At 37.3% G+C, this 7917-nt stretch overlaps 1 pseudogene; it reads right to left on the bottom strand.

Annotated features, from left to right (window-relative positions):
- Positions 1-6828: 6828 nt before the first annotated feature.
- On the bottom strand, positions 6829-6928 carry LOC119510987 (annotated as a pseudogene).
- Between the last annotated feature and the right edge of the window lie 989 nt (positions 6929-7917).

A 7917-nucleotide genomic window follows, 5' to 3' on the forward strand; every position in this document is an offset into this window, starting at 1 on the left:
TCAGTCTGATATGTGAGCATGGATATATCACTTTTTAAATGTGCATTTCTCTAATCACTAGTGAGTTTGAAAATTTTCATATGTTTGCAAGACATGTACATTATTTTTGCAAATTGTTCATATAATTTTCCCATTTTTCTGTTGGTTTTTTTTTTCCTTTGTCCCTCAAATTTTAAAAGATCTTTATATATTGGATATTAGCCTTTGTCTGTGATATATGTTATGACAATATATCCCCACAAAAGGCATATTGTCTTTGTCAGCTGTCTATCGATTTTGTTTATAGTGGGTTTTGCCATGAAGTTATTTATCAATCTTCTCCTTTCTTGCCTCTGTATTTTGAAGCATAATTAGAATTTCTTTACACCAAAATTAAAAAGGAATTCACCAATGTATTCCTCTAGTACTTATAGTTTAAATTTTAAAATTTGGATACCAAATCCATTTGGAGTTTATTCTTGTGTGCAGTATAAGATATGGACCGAATTTTACGTTTTCCAGAATGGCTACATGTAATCCCAGAATCAGTTATCTAAAAGTTTGTCTTTACCCCAGTGATTTGAGTTCACATCTTTATCATATTCCAAATTTCCTTATGTCTATGGGTCTATTTCTGCACTATCTTTTCTATTCCCCTAGTCTATTTTTCTATTGACAAATTAGTTCTCTGTCTTCCAATTCTGTTAATGCAATTTTTAAACATGGTTGATATAATAAATTATAAACAGTTTTATATACTGCTTTTCACTTTACATTACGGCAGAAGCATTTTGTAACATCATTTAAAATTCTTAGTTAAAATAATTTAAAGAGGTTTCATAATATTCTAGCTCATGAATATAATTTACTTTGACATCCCTCATTTTTGAACATTTAGATTGCTTCAAATTTTGTGTTACTATAAATAGTACTGTAATAAAGAAATAATATTTACTTGTTTGTTAAACTTTTTATCTTGAGATTATTGTAGATTCATATACAGTTGTAAAAAATAATACAGAGAATTGTGAATATAATTAGCAGCACTGAAATATATATATGAATGTGGTTAAAAGGGGGAATGCTAGGTTTTGTATATGGTAATAGAATAATTTTTTTTTAATCCATGGAACTACACTACACAAACCATAAACTCTAAGTTAAAGCATGGACTATAGTTAATAGTATAATTATAAAAATGTGCTTTCAATTGTAACAAATGTACCATGCCAGTGCAAGATGTTAATAATAGGGTGGTATATGGGAATCACGTATTTTATTCATGATTGTTTTGTAAACCCAAAGCTTCTCTAAAAAAAAAAAAAGAAAGAAACAAAGAATGCAGAGAGATCTCATGCACTTTCACCAGTTTCCACAGGATTAATATATTGTTAACTTATGGTAAAATATCACCAGGATGGTGAGAACCTAAGATGGCGGCTAGGAGAGACAGGGCAAAAAAACACCTCCATGAAAAATACTGGATAAAAGTCAGGAAGTCACCCAGAACACCAGTTCCAGTGAGGCACCAGCTGGACAAGGTCTGCTAAATCCACAGGGACCATGCACTTGGTGAAACCGGGAGTCTGCATTATGAAATGAGTAAGTCTGCTGAATGTCCAGCAGCCATGCTGCAGTGTGGGGAAACCGTGGGTTGGCATTTGGAGGCAGACTAGTTCCTTTTTAAAAAACCCAAAACGGCTGCAGATACAACAGTGAGAACCGCATAGGGAAGCCTGGCAGGAACGGGCTGTGTGAATGTCTCAATATCTGGTGTAGAAGATAGCCTTTTGCGCACTGGCTGCTAATTGTCTCAGCGCAAGACAGGCAGAGGTGAGCCAAAAGGGGAACATAACCACGCCCCTAGCAGCCATCTTCCCGGCGGGCTGGGAATGCTCCTGCCCAGCACCGGAGCCACAGCCCAGAGCCACGCCAAAAAACCCAGTACAACGGGAAGTGTTTCCAGCATCACACACACACACCACAGTATCAGGCGTGGACAATAGCCTTCCATGCACCCGCAGCTTATTGTCCCAGAGCTGGGAAGGCAGAGCTGTGCAAAAAGGGGGAAATTAACACTCCCCACACAGCCATCCTTACAGCAGGCTGGGAATGCACCTACATGGCCTGGACCCCCAGAACTTCCCTTGAGGGACAATGCACACTTGTGATGTAGCAAAACCTTCCTGCAGCAGAGGCCCTGGGAGGGCATGACTTGGAAGAGGGACCCACTCGGAAATCCCAGGGACCCTACGTCAATACCAAGGACTTGTGGGTTAGCGGCAGAGACAATCTGTGGTGAGACTGAAATGAAGGTTTAGACTCTTGCAACAGCCTTAAATCTCCAGGAAAACCTGGGAGGTTTGATTATTAAAGCTGTGCTCCCTCCCTAACTGCTCAGACAGGCCCCACATTCAAGGCAGACAGCACCATCAACACACCCAAACTTGGTGCACCAGTTGGACCCCACAAGAATCAGATCCCCACACACCACAAAGACAAAGTTGGAGAGAACTGACTTGAAAGGCATAGGTGACTCGCAGATACCATCTGCTGGTTAGTTAGAGAAAGTATACACCACCAAGCTGTAGATCTGACAAATTAGAGATTAGGCTTTGAATAATCCTACATATCCTAAAAGAACCCTATCAAGTAAAGCAAATGCCAAGAGGCCAAAAACAACAGAAAATTTTAAAGCATATGAAAAAAACAGATGACATGGATAACCCAAACCTAAACACCCAAATCAAAAGATCACAGGAGACACAGTACTTGGAGTACTTTAATCAAAGAACTAAAGACAAACAATGAGAGCATGGCACAGGATATAAAGGACATGAAGAAGACCCTAGAAGAGCATAAAAAAGAAATTGCAAGAGTAAATAAAAAAAGATGATCTTATAGAAATAAAAGAAATGACCAAATTTAAAAGATTCTGGATACTCATAGTACAAGACTAGAGGAAGCTGAACAATGAATCAGCAACCTTGAGAGCCACAGAACTGAAAATGAAAGAACAAAAGAAAGAATGGGGAAAAAAATTGAAAACATTGAAATGGACCTCAGGGATATGATAGATAAAAAAAAACATCCAAATTTAAGACTCACTGGTGTCCCAGAAGGGGAAGAGAAGGGTAAAGGTCTAGAAAGAGTATTCAAAGAAATTGTTGGGGAATATTTCCCAAACCTTCTACACAATATAAATACACAAAGCATAAATGCCCAGCGAACTCCAAATAGAATAAATCCAAATAAACCCACTCCAAGACATATTCTGATCAGACTGTCAAATACTGAAGAGAAGGAGCAAGTTCTGAAAGCAGCAAGAGAAAAGAAATTCACCACACACAAAGGAAACAACATAAGACTAAGTAGTGACCACTCAGCGGCCACCATAGAGGCAAGAAGGCAGTGGCATGACATATTTAAAATTCTGCGAGAGAAAAATTCCAACCAAGAATACTTTATGCAGCAAAGGTCTCTCTCAAATTTGAGGGAGAGCTTAAATTTTTCACAGAAAAACAAATGCTGAGAGATTTTGCTAATAAAGGATCTGCCCTGTTTCAGATACTAAAGAGAGCCCTACCAACAGAGAAACAAAGAAAGAAGAGAGAGATGGAGAAACATTCAGTACTAAAGAGATTCAATATTGGTTCATTAAAGGACAATAAGATAGAGAGGGAAAAAATATATCTGACAAACATAAACCAAAGGATAGGATGGCTGATTCAAGAAATGCCTTCACAGTAATAACGTTGAATGTAAATGGATTAAACTCCACAATTAAAAGATATAGATTGGCAGAATGGATCAAAAAATATGAACCATCAATATGTTGCTTACAAGAGACTCATCTTAGACACAAAGACACAAAGGAATTGAAAGTGAAAGGATGAGAAAAAATATTTCATGCAAGCTGCAGCCAAAGGAAAGCAGGAGTAGCAATAGTAATCTCAGATAAAATACACTTTAAATGCAAGGATGTTATGAGAGACAAAGAAGGCCACTACATACTAATAAAAGGGCAATTGAACAAGAAGAAATAACAATCATAAATGTTTATGCACCCAATCATGGTGCCACAAAATACACAATACAAACACTAGCAAAACTAAAGTAAGCAATGGATATTTCCACAATAACTATGGGAGACTTCAACACATCACTCTCTCCTATAGATAGATCAACCAGACAGAAGACCAATAAGGAAACTGAAAACCTAAACAATCAGTTAAATGAATTAGATTTAACAGACATATATAGAACATTACATCCCAAATCACCAGGATACACATTCTTCTCTGGTGATCACAGAACTTTCTCCAGAATAGATCATATTCTGGGACATAAAACAAGCCTCAATAAATTTAAAAAAACTGAAATTATTCAAAGTACATTCTCTGACCACAATGGAATACAATTAGAAGTCAATAACCATTAGAGACAGAAAATTCACAAACACCTGCAGGTTAAACAACACACTTCTAAAATAAATGGTTTATAATGTAGAATGTAGGGGAACTAGTGATAGAGAGCAATTGGTGAAGGGGGAACGATAACCTAATAAGAACAGATAAGCTATCATGGGTGAGTTTAACATTCTGGGAATGCCCAGGAATGACTATGGTTTGTCAATTTCTGGTGGGTGTGGTGGGAAGAAGTTCACAGAAATGTTGCTATATTGGGTTATTTTCTTGGGGTAGAGTAGGAACATGTTGGACTCCCTTGTTATGGTTTGTTTGAAATGTTTTTTTTAATTGTATGTTTTTTTTAATTTTTTTTGATATAGTTGATTAAAAACAAAAGAGTTAATTGAAAGAAAAAAAAAAACAATGAAAAAATATGCAGAGCCCCCTTGAGGAGCGGGTGGAGAATGCAGGGGTGTTGGGCTTCCCCACCTCGATGGTTGCTGATGTGCTACACAGACATAGGTACTGGTGGTTTGATGGGCTGAGCCCTCAACCACGGGACTTGCCCTTGGGAAGACTTGCTGCAAAGGAGAGGCTAGGCCTCCCTACAATTGTGCCTAAGAGCCTCCTCCTGAATGCCTCTTTGTTGCTCAGAAGTGGCCCTCTCTCTCTAGCTAAGCCAACTTGGCAGGTGAAATCACTGCCCTCCCCTCTATGTGGGATCTGACACCCAAGGGAGTGAATCCCCCTTGCAATGTGGAATATGACGCCAGGGGAGGAATCTAGACCTGGCATTGTAGGATGGAGAACATCTTCTTAACCAAAAGGGGGCTGTGAAAGGAAATGAAATAAGCTACAGTGGCAGAGAGATTCCAAAAGGAGTCGAGAGGCCACTCTGGTGGGCACTCTTACGCACAATATAGACAACCCTTTTTAGGTTCTAATGAATTGGAATAGCTAGCAGTAAATACCTGAAACTATCAAACTACAACCCAGAACCCATGAATCTTGAAGACGATTATATAAAAATGTAGCTTAATGAGGGGTGACAATGTGATTGGGAAAGCCATATGGACCACACTCCCCTTTGTCTCATTTATGGATGGATGAGTAAAGAAATGGGGAAAGAAAAAAAAAAGGAGAAAAAGGCACCCAGTGTTCTTTTTTACTTTAATTTTTATTCTTATCATTTTTGTGTGTGTGGTAATGAAAATGTCAAAAATTAATTTTGGTGATGAATGCACAACTATTTAATGGTACTGTAAACAATTGAATGTATGCTTTGCTTTGTATGACTGCATGGTATGTGAATATATCTGAATAAATATGAATTAAAAAAAAATCACCAGGATATTGACACCCATGCAGTCAAGATACAGACCATTTCCATCACACAAGGATACTTCATTCTTATAGCCACGTCCATTTCCCTTCTGCCTACCTTTCCCCACACCATCTCCTTAATCCCTGGAAAACAATAATCTATTCCTCATTTCTATAATTTAGTCATTTCGAGAATGTTACATAAATGGACTCATATGGTATTAACATTTAGAGAATGGCTTTTTTTTCATGCAGCATAATTCTCTGGAGATTCATCCAAGTGTTGCATGTATTAATAGCTCATTTGTTTAACTGCTGAGTAGTATTCCTTGGTGTACATGTACCATGGTGTTGGGGATTAACTCATGTCCCCACAAAAGCCATGCTCAGGTCTCAACCCTGGTCCTGTGGGTGTGGACTCATTTGTAAATTGGACCTGGGAAGATGGTATTAGTTAAGGCGTGCCCAAACTGAATGAGGGTGGGCCTTCATCCCATACGGCTGAAGTCCTTATAAGCCAGGGAAATTAGACATGGAGAAACAACCATGGGGAGTCACCAGAAGCTGGAAGCCAACAGAACCTATAAGAGAAAGAAGATGATGCCACATGCATGCCACATAACAGAAAACTCAAGGGCAAGGATCCCCTGGCCACCAAACCCAGAATGCCACAGTCTTCAAAGAGAAAGCATGGCATTGCTGATGCCTCAGTTTTGGCCTTCTCCTAGCCTCAAAACCATGAGCCAACAAATTCTCATTGTTTAAGCCAATGCATTGTATGGTATTTGTTTAAGCAGCTAGGAAACCAGTCACTTGTAGCACATCTGGATTGTTTCCAGTTTTTTAGCTATTACATATAAAGCTGCAACGAATATTCGCATACAGGTTTTTGTTTGAACATAAATTTTATTGATCTGTGATAAATGTAAGAGTGTAATTGCTGGAACATATGGTACTTTCATGTATTTAAGAAACTGTCAAAATGCTTTCCAGAGTAACTGTGCCATTTTACATTTCCACCAGCCGCGTATGAGTAACCCAGTTTCTTCACATCCTTGCCAGCATTTGGTATTGAACCTATTTTATTTTATTTTATTTTATTTTATTTTATTTTATTTTAAATATGGAGCACTTCATGAATTTGCTTGTCATCCTTGTGCAGGGGCCATGCTAATCTCTGTATCGTTCCAATTTTAGTATATGTGCTGCTGAAGCAAGCATGATGCTATTTTATTTTAATCTTTCTGATAGGTATTAATATCTTGTAGCTTTAATTTGCATTTCTCTAATAGCTAATGATGTTAAATATATTCTCATGCATTTATTTAGCATATACAGTACCTGCATATACTCTTTGGTAAAATATCTGTTCATGTTTTGCTCATTTTCTATTTGAATTGTTTGTTTTTCACTGTTGGGTTTTGAGAGTTATTTATATATTCTAGATATTAGTTCTTTATTGGATATGTGTTTTACAAATATTTTCTCCAAGTCTGTTCGTTAAGTTTTTTCATCCTCTGAATAGTTACACTTCTGTTCCTATTTTTCTAAGACTTTTTTAGATTCGTGAATGGATGTTGAATTTTGTCAAATTCTTTTTCTACAATGATTGATACGATCATATGATTTTATTCTTTAGCCTGTTATATGATGGATTACATTGATCAGTTTTTGAATATTGAACCAGGTTTGCATCCCTGAATAAACTCCATTTGATCATTGTGATAATTCTTTTTATAAATTGCTTAATTCAATTTGCTAAAATTTTAAGGGTTTTTCGTCTATAGTCATGAAAGATATCAGTCTATAGTATTGTCATCTCCACTGACCCCACAAAGGGGTGACTTTAGTAGCACTGGTCAGTGTTGAAAGTCCTGACTGTCCACTACATCTCTTGTGACACTGCCCCAATGGGGAGACAGAAGGATACTTTGTTACTGCTGAGCACAGGTAGAAATTTAGGCTCTCCCTGTGGTCTCCACTGATACTACAGGGCTAACAACTAGTGGGCTAAAAGTCCCAGCTCCCTATTCAACCATTACAAAATGGGAAAATACTTTCCAATTCAGAAATTCAATAAATATTACCTGTATTTCAAGTTTTTTCTTTGTTTATTACATGTACAAATTGTTAATTCATTTCAAATATATTTTAGTATTAGGTATGAGATGAGATAAAAATGATGGTACTGTATTTTTACGTAAGG

This window comes from Choloepus didactylus, chromosome 1 (assembly GCF_015220235.1).
Source record: "Choloepus didactylus isolate mChoDid1 chromosome 1, mChoDid1.pri, whole genome shotgun sequence".
Classification (NCBI taxonomy): Eukaryota; Metazoa; Chordata; class Mammalia; order Pilosa; family Megalonychidae; genus Choloepus; species Choloepus didactylus.